Source organism: Mirounga leonina, unplaced genomic scaffold (genome assembly GCF_011800145.1).
Source record: "Mirounga leonina isolate KUSES-001 unplaced genomic scaffold, KU_Mleo_1.0 Mir_114, whole genome shotgun sequence".
Classification (NCBI taxonomy): Eukaryota; Metazoa; Chordata; class Mammalia; order Carnivora; family Phocidae; genus Mirounga; species Mirounga leonina.
In genome coordinates this window covers 35,158,426-35,176,376 of record NW_023270265.1, presented here as the reverse complement: position 1 = coordinate 35,176,376, position 17,951 = coordinate 35,158,426, and the positions used below count along the sequence as shown (strand labels likewise).

General features: G+C 37.9%; 1 protein-coding gene across 2 annotated transcripts in view; it reads right to left on the bottom strand.

Annotated features, from left to right (window-relative positions):
• The window catches only part of SHOC2 (SHOC2 leucine rich repeat scaffold protein), a 92,671-nt gene that overhangs the window by 74,285 nt on the left and 435 nt on the right, over window positions 1-17,951 (bottom strand). Inside the window, exon 1 of one of the 2 annotated variants that reach the window (XM_035028858.1) lies at window positions 17,587-17,656. The exons of the other annotated variant lie outside the window; for it this stretch is intronic. The gene's annotated coding sequence lies outside the window, so the exon portion shown is untranslated. Of the gene's footprint in view, window positions 1-17,586; window positions 17,657-17,951 lie in introns of those variants that run through there. 2 annotated transcript variants of the gene reach the window in all.

Here is a 17,951-nt window from a genome sequence, read left to right as displayed (position 1 = left end):
GCTTGGTCCATAGAGCATGCGCCTTTTTTTTTTTAGAACATGTGACTCTTGATCTCAGGGTTGTGATTTCAAGCCCAACAATGGGCGTAGAGATTACTTAAAAATAAATACATAAATAAATAACAGAATTCTTTGAGAACCTAGGCAACATCATTACTACCCAAAAAAATGGAGAGAAGGAAGGACTCAATGCTAAAAACAGTACAGCAATACCTATAAGAACTTCAAGGGGAAAAAAGTATGACTCGAGAATATATATCCAGTCTAACAATACAGTTCAGCATAAAAGCAATAGTTAAATAGCACTGAATATGAAAGAACTCAAGGAATACCTTTCCTATGAACTGCTCTTGAAGAAAATACTAATTGACAAAATTCAACTATCCAAAGGATAAAAAGAAAAACCACGAAAAAAGGACAAGTTTTGAGCACAGAGTCCATTTAATTATTGGCCTTAGACTGGGGGGAAAAAAAAGAAAGAAAAATTTATGGCTACAGAGTATAATGTAAATGTTACAATCCCCAACAATGGAGAGGAAATGGACTGAGTTATGCTTACACCTTTATACTGCACTGCTTTATGCTGCTTTACACCTTTACATATACTGCAACTGTTACACCTTTAGTTCTTAAAAGATGAGGAAATGAGCTGTAATAATAATGCTGTAATAAATATAGGCAAGCTAAATACACTCATTAAAAGTCTCAGGTTAGGGTGCCTGGGTGGCTCAGTCGGTTAAGCGACTGCCTTCGGCTCAGGTCATGATCCTGGAGTCCCGGGATCGAGTCCCACATCGGGCTCCCTACTCGGCGGGGAGCCTGCTTCTCCCTCTGACCCTCCCCCATCTCATGAGCTCTCTCTCTCTCTCTCATTCTGTCTCAAATAAATAAATAAAATCTTTAAAAAAAAAAAAAGTCTCAGGTTAGATCATAAAACAAAACATAACCGTATGAATAAAAGATCCATACTCCCCCTGCCCCAATTTGAAAGGATGAAAATGAAGCACAGGCAGACTCAAGTAACACAGGCATTACATTCACACAAAGATACTCACTGTAGCACTATTTGTAACAGCAATATATTGAAACAATCTAAATGTCCATCAACAAGGGCCCTCTGTTATGGTTAGATAAATTAAGTTTATTCACTAATATACTACATAATTACTAAAAAAAAATGCTGCAACAACCAAGTACCAGTATGAAACAAGTGAGACAGCAAAGCATACTAGCTACTACTGGTAAAGAAAGGCTCTGCCACTCTTGGGAGAACCAAACCCTCCAGCTTCCCAACTTACTAACATGTTCAAGTTTCTGTGCCTCAGTTTCCTTCTCTGTATGAAGGGGTAATAATATTACCTGCCTCTCAAGGCTGTGATAAAGATTAACAATGAATACCAAAAAACGTGTTAGTACAGGACCTACAACATACAGAGGACTGTTTAAGTATTAGATTTCTTATAGTTAAAAGAGAGAAAAATCTAGCTGCAGAACAGCATCATAAGCTACCGTTAATGAAAAAAAAATCTATACCTATATATGTATAAAATATCTGTGGAAGTACACACAAAACTGGTAGTGGTTTCCCAGTAAGGGAAACTAAGCAGAAGAGGTTGCAGAGTGAAAGATTTGCTTTACACTTCTGTATCTTTTAGATTTTGTACCATAAGCATGTAATGACTAGATAAAAATTACTACTTAAATTTAAAAACTCTATAAAGAATTTAAGTTCACTGAACACAGTACTACTTTTCTGGTTAGTTCCCCGACTACTCTGCCTAAGGTACATTTACTCAGATCAGAGGTCATAAATTATACTCTCAGAGACAAATGTATTTCCCTAAAGCATCTACAAGAGTTCAGATGTGTAATGTTACAATATAAAATAAAAAATTTATCTTTGGAGACAACACTACAAAGACATTTGCAAAAAAAGTGTTCACAGCAATGTGCATATACATAGCACAACACTGGAAATAATCTACATGTACATCAATAGTCTCAATAAATTATAGTGCCACACAATAGAATATCATACGAAAACAATGGATCGTGGATCACCACATCAAAAACCAATGATGTATTGTATGGTGACTAACATAATAAAATAAAAAAAAAACAATAGAATATCATACAGACATTTAAAATAATAGCATACATATATTGTATTATAGATGTATAATTTATGCATATAATGTATATAATGTATAATTTATGTATAAAATTGTCCACTTTGGGGCGCCTGGGTGGCTCAGATGGTTAAGCGTCTGCCTTCGGCTCAGGTCATGATCTCAGGGTCCTGGGATCGAGTCCCGCATCAGGCTTCCTGCTCCTTGGGAGCCTGCTTCTCCCTCTGCTTCTCTCTCTCTGTCTCTGTCTCTCATGAATAAATAAATAAAATCTTTAAAAAAAAAATTGTCCACTTTGCGTTAAATGGTAAACAGTGAATTATGGACTCTTTCCATACAAGAATGCAGATGTACTTCATTTCTTTTCATTGCTATGACTTGTGCTGTAACTATACGATAATTTACTTAACCATTCTCATATCAACTGACATTTTGTTTCTATTTGCCTTTTTTCATTTACTTTTTTTTTTTTTTTAAGATTTTATTTGAGAGAGAGCGTGCGTGTGTGTGCTGGAGGGTGGAGGGGCAGAGGGGCAGAGAGAATCCAATAAGACTCCATACTGAACGTGGAGCCCAACACAGGGCTCAATCCCATACACAGGGCTCAATCCCAGAACCCTGATACCATGACCTGAGCCAAAATCAAGAGTGGGTCACTTAACCAACGGAGCCACTCAGGCACCCCCCTTCATTTACTTTAAATTAAAAAATATATATATGTATATATATAATTTTTTTGGCCAATAAATAGTGTTTGTTGAGCATAAATCTTCACATGTAGGAACTAATATTTCTGTAAGGCAGATTCCTGAAAGCAAAAGTATTTGGTCAAGGGCGCCTGGGTGGCTCAGTTGGTTAAGCGACTGCCTTCGGCTCAGGTCATGGTCCTGGAGTCCCGGGATCGAGTCCCGCATCAGGCTCCCTGCTCGGCGGGGAGTCTGCTTCTCCCTCTGACCTTCCTCCCTCTCATGCTCTCTGTCTCTCATTCTCTGTCTCTCAAATAAATAAATAAAATCTTTAAAAAAAAAAAAGTATTTGGTCAAAACTAATATGCATTTTAATATTTATAGGTAATTCCAATTGGTCTCTTTGAAAGAGACTGCATCAATTTATACTCTCCCAATCTTGCCATTATTTTCAATCTTTTTCATTTCCATCAACCTGATGTATGAAAAATGATATATTTTAATCTACATTTCCTTGGTTAGTGAGGGCAATTTTTTTTTAAGATTTTTATTTATTTGATAAAAAAAAACAACAACAAAAATTTATTTATTTGAGAGAGTGAGCTAACATAAGCAGGGGAGAAGTAAAGGGAAAGGGAGAAGCAGATTCCCTGCTAAGTAGGGAGCTGCATGCGGGACTCGATCCAGGCACTCCGAGATCACGACCCCAGCAGAAAGCAGACACTCAACCGAATGGGCCACCCAGGTGCCCCCAAATCTTTCCATTCTTCCACTGTAAGTAGTAGTAACAAAACAGAGACCATGGCTACTACATTTAACAAACATAGTTTTTTCATTTGCCAATATTTAATAATTGTAAACTTCACTACAATCCAGACCTTTACTTCTCATTAAAAATTAAAAAAAAAAAAATTGGAGCACTACTGGGTCAACATTTCTTAATACAAGAAGCAACTGGTACTGAATAGAAGCTGTGCCCCACAACTCAACCTTACTGTGGTCATTCATTTATGTTACCTGCCCATAGGAATTTAAGACCCCATTTCTATGAGTTATTTGGTTATATACTAATTATCAGGATTCTTCATATGAAGGATACTACTACCTTTTCTTACATATTTATGTCATATATATTTCCTCTCTGTGGATGGCTTTTAACTTAATCATAGCATTCATAAATATATATAAAATCTGAAAAGTCTACAACACTCATCAAATGATAGCAATATTTATCCTTGGTAAGTATTAGGATGTTTTGTCACTTTATCTCTATTATTTTTTTAAATGTATAAAGTAAGTATTGATTCCTTTTATAATCAGGGAGGAAAAAAAGCTATTTTCATTTGAAACAAAAAATTCTAACAGTGATAGTTTGGTTATGTTGACTTTTAAACTGACAAAGGATAAAGCGAATTAAAAATTTATTTTTAAAGAAAACTTGAATGTGTAATACAAGAGGAGGTCAACGTAATAATCAAAGCCCATATGCATTAGTTCATGACAGCCCACGAAGAATATATCCAGCACTTCAGATCTGAATTATAACATCTTTACAAAAGATACTCAAAAGTGCATGGACTGGTCTGATTCACACTGAAGTTATAAACTAAGTTTCTGGATACTGACACTTCAGAAAAACAGCTTTTTTCCTCCAGCTGTAAATATAAACACTGTATTTTCAGTGGCTCAGTTAAGGGTCCAACTCTTGATCTCAGCTCAGGTCTTGATCTCAGGGTCCCAAGTTCAAGCCCCATGTTGGGCTCCATACCCAAAAAAACTATATTTTCATTCAGGTATTTTATTTAATACATACTAAGTGTTATGCACTGTGCAAGGTGCAAAGTATGCAATAATAAGGCACAGTACTTGCCTGTAAGCTTATAAACAAGTGGAAAAGGCAAGAACATAGTGAGGTAAGAGCTGCTGAAGCACAAAGAGAAGGAACTTAAACCAGGCTTGGAGGTTGGAGAAATTAGGTTCCTTAAAGAGATAACATCTTAGGAGAAATCAACTAAAAAGGGTGGGAACGGGTCCAGAATCCTGCAGTCACCCTGACTCTTCTCTCTCCAATTCTCGTATTCTAACAATCACCAACTCCTATCTATCCATCCTTCTAAAAGTTCTCCTGACTCTTCAACTTTTCTTTATTCTCACTGCCACTACCCTGCTCCAGGGTATACTAAATTCTCTAACAGCTTTGTAACTGGTCTCACCACATCAATCCCACCATCCTTTTCCTAACCTAATCACTACTGTAATTACAGTAATCTTTCAAATACTCAAATCTAATCAGGTTACTGTCCAATTTAAAACACTTGGGAGAGGGTGGGTGGTCCCCCACAAACCTAGCCCTCAGGATAAAATCCAATTCTTACCAAGCCTTTCAAGACCTGGCCCCCAATTATTTTTTTTTTCTTTTTAAAGATTTTATTTATTTGACAGTGTGGGTACAAGCTGGGGGAGCAGCAGAGGCAGAGGGAGAAGCAGGCTCCCCACTGAGCAAGGAGCCTGATGCGGCACTTGATCCCAGGACACTGGGTTCATGACCTGAGCTGAAGGCAGACAACCGACGGAGCCACCCAGGCGTCCCCCCCACTTACTTCTGCTACAACTCCAGTACTTCCCACCTTGCATTCAGGTCACATGAACTTCTTTCAGATCCTCTATCAGGTCCTGCTATCTCCTGTTGCCAAGACTCTACGTAAGTTATTTCCTCCTGTCAGAAACATAGGTTGAGTTCTTCACTGAGCTAACTCTTATGTATTCTTCAGATCTCAGCTTAGAGGTTGGGAAGACTTTTGTGATCACTCAAAAGCCTTTCTGAATACACCCTCCTAAGCTCGCTCCCACTTAAAACTGCCCCATCAGAATATTTATCACACTGTATAAGCGCCAGGTTAGCTATCTTGACTCCCTCATTTAAAGTAATGGGAAAATAGGGACACTTTTGCCTTTTTCACAGTAGCATTCTAGTACTTAGAAACAATACCTAGTATACATAGCAGTTATATTTACTGAAATAATTATAAGTATCTATTCCCTTGGTTTTATCTACCCTACTAGGCAGCAGGCACCTTACACAAAAAAGCAATTTTTACTCTACAACTTCAAAGGTGTTACGAACTTTTTATTAAGTACACAGTAAGTGCTCAGTAAGCACTTGTTGAATGAAGACAGTCGAACAATAGACAAAACCCTCGTCCCATGCTTAGTTTCCCTAAATTCTACTTAAAATTAACTCTAAGTCACGCCGATTTTGATATAAACACCTAAAAATGACAAGATTTCAATTGTATTTTCCTTTGTTTATAAGTATCTGAAACACTCCTTATTTTTGAAAAGTTTAAAGGACAAAAATAAACTATTCTCCCCTCCAAATCATATATCCATTTTTTTGTAAAGAGTTAAAAAGGAATCTTGAAAACTGGAAGACCAAAGATCAAAAAAGCACCCCAAATTAACATGCCAAAGGAATGTTATTATTCATACAAAAATGGAAAAAAATACATTCTTAAATAGCGTGAATGAACCTGAGATAAGGGTAGTTTTCATGGAGGGTAAAGAAATAACTGAAAAAATAAAATGCTCTATACTACCCATGCTAATAAGAATTATGTCAAGAGTATAGAATTATAGCACCTTCAAATTCATTCATTTAACTTTTTTCCGCTTTGGTGAGGAGGTAAGATGAATTGTTTGGACCGGCAGGGAGAGATAGGACTAATTTATTTTACATAGTAGTGAATACGTAAGAGTTTTTAAAGAAATCTACATTTCTTCTTATGGAAAAGCCTAAGATTATGAAATTTTGATTCTGGGCAAAGTTTTGGGCAAAGTTTTGAGCAAAGAACTGCAAATTCCTGTTTACCCAACCCACAATATAAGCCATAATTGGGATTACAGCTCTCCTGGACAACACTTCAACTCACCATATATAAAAATTGCAAGATTCTACAGCAAAGCCTCAAAATAAAAGCCAGGGGTGGGGTAGGAGGGATTTAAATGTCTCAATGGACCTAAGAGATAATAGTAAACATCAAATACCTTGGCCAAACATTCTCTTAAAAGCTCTTATGCCACCCAAACAACTCTCCTAAAAAGACTGACCTGTGAATGTTTGCTTTAACTGCCTTTTTTGCCAAGGAACTCAAAACATGTCACACACAACTTAAGTATTCTCCAAATATAGGTTACTTTTCATTTACCATGTGCAAATGGGCAATAAAGAAAAAAGTTGATTACCTAATTATCAGTGTAAAGGAAAAAGAGAAAATGTAATTGCTATCTTAGTTTATATGCACTAAGATGACTACAGTATTCTATAAAGTATTTTCAATTTAAAAAACAAATGATTTTCAGCATTTTAAAGCTAAACATTAAATTAACTTTCTCTGCTTCATTTTTATATGTATAAACTCACACTCCTTCACTAGGTCTTATCTGATTATAAATCCTTTCCATTACTCACTCTATAAATTATCAGAAACTGTCAGAAAAATGTAAACAAAAATAAATGTATTATACATAGCAAGATTAGAGGATGTGTGGTCTCAAGGTAGGTATCTTAAATTTAAGAATCAGCATTTGGCAAGTTGCCATTATTACAGAGCATATTTGCACCTGGTTGGCTCAATTGATAGAGCATTTGACTCGATCTCAGGGTCGTGAGTTCAAGCCCCATGTTGGGTGTGGAGCCTACTTTAAAAAAAAAATAGAGCAGGGGCGCCTGGGTGGCTCAGTCAGTTACGCGGCCGCCTTCAGCTCAGGTCATGATCCCGGGGTACTGGAATCGAGCCCTGCATCAGGCTCCCTGCTCAGCGAGGAGCCTGCTTCTCCCTCTCCCTTTGCCCCTGCTGCTCCCCCTGCTTGTGCTCTCTCTGTAAAATAAATAAAATATTAAAAAAAAAAGAGAGAGCAAATATCCTTTCTCACATTTATACAGTCCATTTTTGAGACTATTTAGATGAAGACCGTATGCTCAACTATTTTATCTACTTACCCTGTCAGTTAAAATAGGATTTACAGAATGCATTTTGGGCTTTAGGGATATAATGTCATTTCTCTGTATTTTTTTTTAAATATCCCAAAATAAAAATACTCCCCAAACGGGGCGCCTGGGTGGCTCAGTTGGCTAAGCGACTGCCTTCGGCTCAGGTCATGATCCTGGAGTCCCGGGATCGAGTCCCACATCCGGCTCCCTGCTCAGCAGGGAGTCTGCTTCTCCCTCTGACCCTCCCCTCTCTCATGCTCTATCTCATTCTCTCTCAAATAAATAAAATCTTTAAAAAAAAAAAAATACTCCCCAAACAAGATAAAAAGAAATACAGTGAGCAGCCAGGCCCAACTTAAAGTTAATAAGGACTTTCTCCCATCAGAAGCTACTCAAAATACTGAAAGGCAGCCCTTGCTTACATTTTTGAAGAGACATAAAAGAACATTATTTTTTAGGTTAACACATTAAATCCAACCAGTTCCCAACTAGTATGTACTATCTTGTGACTATAATCCCAAAATGGTTCTCACATAGTTTACAGAAATTTTGACATAAAAAATTCTTTTTTTTTTTTTTTTTTTTTTTAAGATTTCACTTATTTGACAGAGAGAGACACAGCGAGAGAGGGAACACAAGCAGGGGGAGCGGGAGAGGGAGAAGCAGGCTTCCCGTGGAGCAGGGAGCCCGATGCAGTGCTCAATCACAGAACCCCGGGATCATGACCGGAGCCGAAGGCAGACGCTCAATGACTGAGCCACCCAGGCGCCCCGACATAAAAAATTCTTATACCACAAAGATGTAAATCATTTAGTATTTTGCAGGTAGCAAGTGATAGGATATTTAAATCATGCCAGAAAGAAAAAAACTTTTGGCAATACTTAATTTTACTCTCAGAAGCAATGCAAATATTATCACATTGTTAGTTATAAAAACTGGATAATGATATAGTCAGGAAAAAGATGAACTAATTAACAAACTATTTTTAGCACATGAATCTACCACTTGTAGATTATCAATTTTTAAAGAATCTGAATATAATAAAATATAGCAAAACTTCAATTTTATTAATTTCAAGTTTCTTTGATGAAACAAAAATCTTCGAGATCTTGCCACAGGATCATTATTATTTTATCAATTATCATTAAATGCACACACAGAAATGTCAGGTATAATTGAATTCCGGTAGAGAAAAGGCTAGGTAAATTATTTTTCTTTAAAGATTTTATTTACTTGACAGAGCGAGTGAGCAAGCAAGCACAAGCAGGGGGAGCGGCAGGCAGGGGAGAAGCAGGCTCCCCGCTGAGGAAGGAGCCCAATTCCGGGCTGGATCCCAGGACCCTGGGATCATGACCCAAGCCAAAGGCAGCTGCTTAACCCACTGTGCCACACAGGCGCCTCAATTCTTTTTATTTTTGTATACAACTAGTTATGCATTAAGGCACTACTCATAGAGCTAACTCAACAAGAATTACATAGCCGACTTTTAAAGCAAATTTATTAAGTCTTTCCTTTTCTGTATCATAAAAATCTTTAAATTGAAACATTTAACTCTAATATCCATCTGCATGCTTTTAAAATTCATGCAGATCAACTCAGTCCCTTTAACAAAATAAGATGGCAAAGCTATGTTTTATCAAATGCCTTTACAACCATACTTTCCTGAACAATGAATATGAACTAGTAGATTTCATTCTTCATAGTTAATAGCCAGTCAGTTTCAGTATCTGGTTCTCATAGGCTGACATAATGCTGTAATGTTTCCACTGCACAACATTCTGGGGGAAATGTTTAGAATTATTTCCACTGAAATTTTTAAGTCCTGTACACAAGCATCATGGAAATGCTTAAATCAGAGCTATCAAACTTCTTAAATAGAAATTTTAATTAACTTTTAAAAATTTTGTCTCAAAAATAGTGACTTTTTTTTAAAGTCATTCTCCTCAAACCCAAAAACAATTCTTGCTTTTCTTGCCTTATTTGCAACCGAAAACATCACCACCTGACGTGTGTCATTTACTCAGTAATCATCATATTTGATCACCTTTTTAGCTTCTTAGTACTCAACACAAAGCCTGACAGTCTCACATGTTTTGGAGACTTCAATACACTTTGTTCTTGTCCCAAATACTCATGTTCTGTGTGTACTACTATAAGCTATTATATAACAGGGGTGGGGAAAATTAAAAAATACTGCAGCACTACAAGCCATTTAGCATGCTGAGTTCCCACAGTTGCTTAGTGGGTGTTCTGAAACTAGGCCATATTTCTAGTATTAAGAATTTCAAATCACTACTTCCAAAGTACAGAAATAAATGTCTTCAAGATTAAATCATAAAACCTTACTATTTTAAGCTGCCTAGTATATAAGTATCCTATTTCTATGAGCTTAAAATGCTAATTAACACATGGTAGATAAACCAGTATTTGTTTTAGCAACAAGAAATAACCAGCTTTTCTACCCATACTTACAGAATCATAGAATTCAATAGATTACAATACTAAGATAAAGTGCAGTTTATCTGAATAAGAACTAAAGCCCTTAGGTGAAATTTTGAATTCTTTACCCCAAAAGATATATAAACAAAATTGGAATTAAATATAATCTCTTTCAGGTCACCCAATCTGTTAGACTCCACATGTTCCTAACAAAGAAGTAATTACAACCCCCAACCTAATTTTTCCAGTCTAGGTTACCAACAAATACCAAAAACAATAAAGCTTACTCTTTTTAACAGAATAAAAGTTACAGAAATACTTATGTCATTTTGTCGTATCATTTCAACAGGTATGTTTTTATTCAAAACTAATGAAGAAAAACATGTTACTCAATTTTACATATTTCATAGCTAAGTAAGGAAAGAAACATGGTAGGTATAAAATCTACTTCTACAAATTGTGAAGTACTTACACTGCAGTGATTCAGTACTTGCAGAGAATTATTTGCTTCAACTTAATTTTACTCAATACTTATGGTGCCTACTATGTCTCACCTCATTAAGCAAATCTTTCCAATAACAAAAGCTTGACATTGTAATTTTTTAATTGTATTTTAGATAAAAACCCCTCCCAAATACAACACACGCTCCTGTGTAAGCTTTAACAAAATTTACTAACAGCAATTAATCTCTTCTTCATGATCTTCTATCAGCATTAGTTATATTGTACTATATATAAAGCAAATGGTGCCTTGAAAGATTGTTTATCACAACATTAAGTTGCCTTAAACTGCCATTTTTAAAAAGTTTTGTACCTGATTTTTAAGTGTTTTTCCCCTGCTCTCATTTTCAACTCTCTTATGACCTCTAGGAGATATCCCAGTCCTTTTTACATTTGGTTACTAAACTTTTTTAAATTGTACATTATGAGGGGGGAAAAAAAGCCTTCAATTAAGGCCTGAGGGGGTCTAAAAGCAGAAAATACGCTTAGGACCAAAAGCACTAGGACATCTCTTTGTCCTTTTTAGTGGTCTGTTTTGGGGCTCAAGATTGTTAATTTTATTAATCTTTTTATTAGGAGCCTACAAAGTTTAGACATTATATACTGGAGAAATGGTAGCAAAGAAGACAGACATACTTGATGCTATCATGAAACTTACAGTCCAGCAAAAAGACAGACATTAAAAACATCATTACAAAAATGTTAAAAGAGAGTTAAGTGCAGGTGCCAAAGAACCTCAGAACAGGGGACTCTAAGGATCAAAGAAGGCCTCCCAAAGGATATGACAGAGAGGCCAGAAGGGTGATTGGGTTAGCCAGGTGAGAATGCAGGGACTTGCATCTATCCAAGGAGATGAAACCAGAAAGTTTCAGTTTCCTAATAAATAACCTTGAGATAAATGAGGTGATATATAATTTATAATGTAAGGGCACCTGGGTGGCTCGGTCAGTTAAGCATCTGACTCCTGGTTTCATCTCAGGTCCCAGTCTCACGGGCTGTGGGATCAAGCTACATCAGGTTCCTCACTCAGTAGGGAGTCTGCTCAGAAAGATTCTCTCCCTCTGCCCCTCCCCCTGCTGGCTCTTGCACACCCTCTCTCTCTCTCTCAAGATAATTAAATAAATCTTTTTTTTTAATGTATAATGTAGTTACTAAACAGTGAAAATTTTAAAAAGGAATTTCTCAAGTTTCTATAACAAAAATAACTGGAAGGATCAAAAGTAACAACGGACAAAAAGCAGTATGAGAAATATTTTAAAAGAGAAACCATGGCACTTTTGAGGGAACAGAGTTTGGAATGGCAAAAAAAAAACAGCCTCAAAGGAGTATCATCAAATCATACTGTATGGAAAATTACTTAATATTCAAGTTCAGAGAACTTATATATCATACAAGCCACAGAGACTTCTACCAGGATACAACTGATGATACAGTCTGACTTACACCCAAAGGAAAGAACGGCACTTTGAAATAAGTATGAAAAGAGGTGGTTTTTAATGCTCTCAGAAGAGTGAATTTTATTTTTTTTAATTTATTTTTAGTCATCTCTACACCCAAGGAGGGGGCTGAACTCATGACCCCAGGATCAAGAGTGGCAGTCTCTTCCAAATGAACCAGCCAGGTGCCCCGAGAAGAGTGAATTTTAAATGTTTGTACAGTAAACACTTACCACGGAGTTCTAAAGAGGTTCACAAATGTTACTCTTAACATGATGCATAAATGTTGAGAAAAAAATATCAATGTGTCTTTGAAACATAATTATCCAAGGTCTAAACCTGGGGATTATTCCGCATCAGGCTGATACGTTCTTCTTATATTTAATTAAAATATTAACGAAGAATATACTTAGTTAAAAGGTTTAAATAATAATTTGAAGATCTCCAACATTCATGCAGATCCACAGTTCAAGGCCCAAATTAAAAAAAAAAAAAACCCACAAGAAATAACAATCTCTAAAAATATATGCTTTCATAAATGCCTACTAAAATACTAAATCATAGGGGTGCTCGGGTGGCTCAGTCGTTAAGCATCTGCCTTAGGCTCAGGTCATGATCCCAGGGTCCTGGGATCGAGCCCCATATCGGGCTCCCAGGGAGCCTGCTTCTCCCTCTGCCACTCCCCCTGCTTGTGTTCCTGCTCTCGCTGTGTCTCTGTCAAATAAATAAATAAAATCTTAAAAAAAAAATAAAATACTAAATCATACACAGAATCCAAATTGCTATTCACCTGCAATTCTCCAAATGGACCTTAACATCTCTAACTTCTATGCTTTTTCTGTCCACTCTTTCCTACTTATCCCTCAAGAGTTAGTTCAAGTCCTATCCTCCAGCAAGCACTGCTGGTTATACATGCAATCTATGTTTTAATTCATCTGAGTTCTCCAGCATATACTGCTATCAAAGCACTTGTCACACTGTAAAATAATTTACTACTGACTTGTACAGTTCAGGCAACAAACTGAACTTTCTGAAAGCAGAAAACATTTATCTATGTATCCTCAGTCTGGGACATACATGGCACTTAGTAGAAGGTCAATGACATTGTGAAATTATAGTAAGAAATATTTACAGAACAAAATTTTAAAGTTAACTTAACTATTTACAAAACTGTGACAGTCTTGAAAGCAGGAAGGAGTTTTGTACTACACAAAACTGGAAACTGAGAAAGTGCAAATTTAACTGATATCTAGAATTTAGAGTTAATCTCATCATTGTCAGAACAAGTAATTTCTACTTTACCTCCAAGACATTAGAAAAACCAAAAGAAAAAAGATTTCTCTTTATCAACTGTGAAATTACTTAATTAAAACTGTAGAATTTACAAATAGTATTTGAGGGCAAATAAAGTGCTTAAATTTTAAGTGTTCACAGTGCTATAAACATTAGAAGATAGACAAGCCAAAATACTTCATCAAAGTCTTTCAGGTTCATTTCACATAGGGACCAATTTTACCCACTTTTAAGGTCTCCTTTAATGTTTTAACTTCAAGCAGTATGTTCATTCTTTCTGATAAAAGAACCCTTACCTTTTACAACATGCACCACTTTTTGCAATCAGTTCTGATCTTCAGAGAAGTTGGAATGAGATATATAGTGTGAAATCTAATTAGTTCTTTTAAATCTTGATAATGGGAATTTCATACTTTCTCAGAAAGCACATATGTTACCAACATCTCAAAAGCTAAAGAGCCCCTTGTAATTAGAATATTCTTTTTATGTATTACAATTTTGATTTGCAGAATTAAAGATGCTGTACTAAAAAGATGGGAACCAGGGGAAAGTACCAAGGAATGAGCATTAGTTTACCTAAAAAATAATGCAATTACGTATTTTAGAACATAAATCAGTTTTTCCAACTTATCCTTGTTTCTTTCAACCTTCACTGACTGCAATTACATTTCAGAACACTCTATATAAAGTTCAAGCATTCCATAGGTCACCTTGTGACTTAAAAATTTTTCAGATTTTAAAAGTCAGTGTAAACAGAGCTAGGAAAATGCAAAATTTTAACTAGTATATTGTCAGAGAGAAAATATTTTCAGAAAGATTTATATGGCCTAAATTTGATGTGGTATAACTAGCAGACAAAACAAAATTCAGAACACAGGGATAGCAACTTTTTTATAATTCAGCCTATGCAAGATTTAGCCTTAAATTATAATATGCCAATACATAATATAAAATGCATGAAGTATAAGTCTAACAATAAGCAAAAAAGCAACCGATTTAATATCTGCAGTACTCATTTCTCACGTACCACGTGAAAGTACTTAATATATCACTCTGCTGCTAAATTACAGCTAATTTCTATCTAATTTATGCACAACAAAATATTTACCAATTCCCTACTAGTCTTATTAGGAAAGTGTTTATTCTATATCTAAATTTCCTCTCCTCCCTGAACTGATATTTTATAAACTAATTCAAGAACACTTCCACCAAGGTCAAAACATAAACCTCAGAACTCACTGAAGGATTTACGGGTCATTCTGTTTGGTTTTACTGTGTTTTGTTGGGGGGGGAGGGGTGCTGCTCTTGTTTGGTTTTTTGATTATAAGCATAGATTTTGTTTTCATACATGAATGATACGTAAATGATACATAATATAGTAAACTGAATTCTAAAGATATATTCTTTCAACCTCCAAAAAATACTCATCCTTATATCTGCACAAACAAATTGTTTATTTTTAATCAAAAACACAAGTTTATTTTTATATTTAAATATCTTACTAGAAAAAATCTAAAAATTAAATTGTTTAAAGAACACAAGTCTTACAGAAATATTAAATTACACACAACAGATATTGATAATCCAGCATTTCAAAACAAATAGGACTGCCTGGATAACAAAGAAATTCAGTATTATTTACCTTTCCCCCACATGGGTAAGGCAAGTCAAAAAATATACCAGCAGAGGGGCGCCCCAGCTGGCTCAGTCAGAAGAGCATGCAACTCTTGATCTTGGGGTTGTGAGTTCAAGCCCCATGATGGGTGTAGAAATTATTTTTAAAAAATAAATAAATAAAAAATACACATACACACCCCCCAGCAGCTTATTCAGAAGGCATCTTTGGGAGTATTCCACATAGAATTCTAGTTTATGTCTCACTGAACATGGGACAAGGCCTGTCCCAAGTCACTGAAGAAATAATAATACTTAAAAAGCACAATTCCAGCAATATAACACTAGAATTTATCATTTTGGTGTTCCTTTTGTTTCAAACTTCTAACTGGTTTGTAAATCACAAGTTGTTTTTTTTACAAGTCTGGCTACAATTATCAAAACATAGCTCTGATCAACTTTCTGAATATGGTAGTTTAAAAACTTTTTAAAAATCTAGCTGCAAGCTATTAATAGATCTCTTAATATCACTCTTTTATCCGTAACAACTTTTAACAAAACACTTGAAAACTGTATTAACAATGAGAGATCAATAAGCAAATGCCAACCTGAGAGTAAATGTAGTTGTTTCTTCAAAAACTAAACAAACACCCTAAGAAAAAGTAGTAATCTTACAGATAGGCTAAGTCCACCCCTCAAAACTGGCATTTCAAGGATATAGTTTTACGTTAGCTTTATATTTAAGCCATTTGAAAGTTACAAACCTTAAAGCCTTTACTTATCTAAGATTTTTCAAATGTATATTCATAATTAAATAAAAGCTTCAGTGTACCTTATGTCCAAATAAGTATTTAAAAAGATTTATCATATTCAATCTAAATTCCATAGGTAGAGAATGGTGTTTTATATATATATATAGAATTTCTAAAAATACTTGTCACTGTCACATAGAAGGTCTTCAACACTTGATAAATTCAAACTATACATGTATGAATGTTACAAATTGTACCCAACAGCTAAGTTTCTTCAAATACATATTAACAGTTATAAGAGGTATGGCATGGAAGGAAGGGCCAGGGTAGAAATTAGTACACTAATAAACCGAGGTCTTTAAAATAAGGTAATTTTTCAGTGTTAATGCTACATTTAAATACAAAAATACTTGGTTACACAAGTATACCCTAGGATTCTGAAGAACAAAAAATAAGTTTAGATACAGTAATCCCTCTCAGTAGATACTAGAAGCTGACATTCATGAAGTGTAAAAAAATTGCACAGGTGAAAGCTACAGACTGTTGGTAGTTATGATGGAAGCAAATACTATACAGTTACACATCTACAACCCAATTTTGCTTCAGCATCCCCAGAGACTTAAAAAACATTTCTTTGGGTAGGTTGCAAAACATTGCTTCCTCTTTTATTCTCATCACCCCCATTAAGATACAAAGCTACAGACAAAATCAAATCACCAACTGTAAGGACTGAAAGCTTAAAAACACACAAAAAAAGCATCTTTTTTCCAACTCCCGAATCGGTATTCATTCCACCTGTTTGTAAATCCGTACTAACATAATAACACAAAACCTCTGCTGATCTAAAAACGGGGGGGAGGGGGCACTTAAGGGTTTGAAGTCATGCTGCTTCTACCTAGGCTTGGGGCGGGGGCGGGGGATGGTACAAAACAATGGATACTGAGGGGCTGGGGGAAAATCGTTTGGTCCTGAAGCCTCCAGCGTTAAGACCTGGGGGGGGGGGGGGCAGAAGAGGAGGGGAGGAGGGGAGGAGATAGAGTACTTTTCCTCTATTCCTAAAAGCTACCGCGGAAAGAAGCTGCCACCAAGCAAGTCCAACAGGGCGGTCTTGGATGCCTACAACTCGCCTCACCAGGCAACATACCCAAAGCCAACTCGCCACTCTTCACCGAAAGGACAGAAGAAGGGGAGAGAGTGGTGGGCTTTGGGGAACGGGCGAGGAAATACCCCACCCCGCCACCACTAGCACTGCGCCAAGGCCCCCGCCGATTTACACGCCTCCCGGACGCCCACGGGGCGCGCCGCAGCCTGAGCCAGGTGCCCCCGGGGGCAGAGCCGAGCAGGGCCGTCCGCCCGGCGCCCCCGGCCCGCGCCCTCGCGCGGGCTCGCCCTCGCCCGGGCGCTGCCCCGGCCGCCCGCCCGCCGCCACCGCAGGCCCGGCCCCGGCCGCTGTCAGAGCCGGCCGGCTCACTCTCGGCGCCCGGCTGCGGGACCCGCACGAGAGCCGGCTCCGAGGGCCCAGCCCTCCCTGCGACAGCACCCAGGAAAGCGGCGGCGGCGGCAGCGGCGGCGGCGCCTCCCAGGGCCCCAGCCCCTCGGGCCTCGCCCCGGCCCCGCCGGCTCTAGCCCCCCAGGGCGCGCGGGGCCTCCCCCTATCGACAGCCAGCGGGACCGCCCGACGGGTAGGAAGGAAGGCAGGAAGAACCGACTAACAACCACCCTCCCGCCTCAGCGGCCCCGGGTTACCGTCAGGAGCCCCAACTCCGCCATCCTCCTCGCTCGCCCTCCTTCCTCCTCCTCCTTAGAAGCGACGCTGCCCAACCGCCGCCCCCCGCCCGCCCCTCCCCCACTCGCCCCGCCCCGCCCCGCCCGCCCCTCCACACACTCTGGCTCCTACCGCCCCGCCCCACCCCTCCGGCGCAGGCCCGTCACTCGCTGGGGAAGAAAAACAGGCGGAGCCAAGCATACCGACGCTGCCCAATCAGAGTGAGGCACTGGCGCCAACGACGCTGTCCAATCAGAGTGAGACATTGGCGCCAGCTTCCCTCGCTCCGCCCTTTTCCTTTCCTCAGCTGCTCTACGCCCTTTCTCCTGCCCACTGGGTGCCGCTG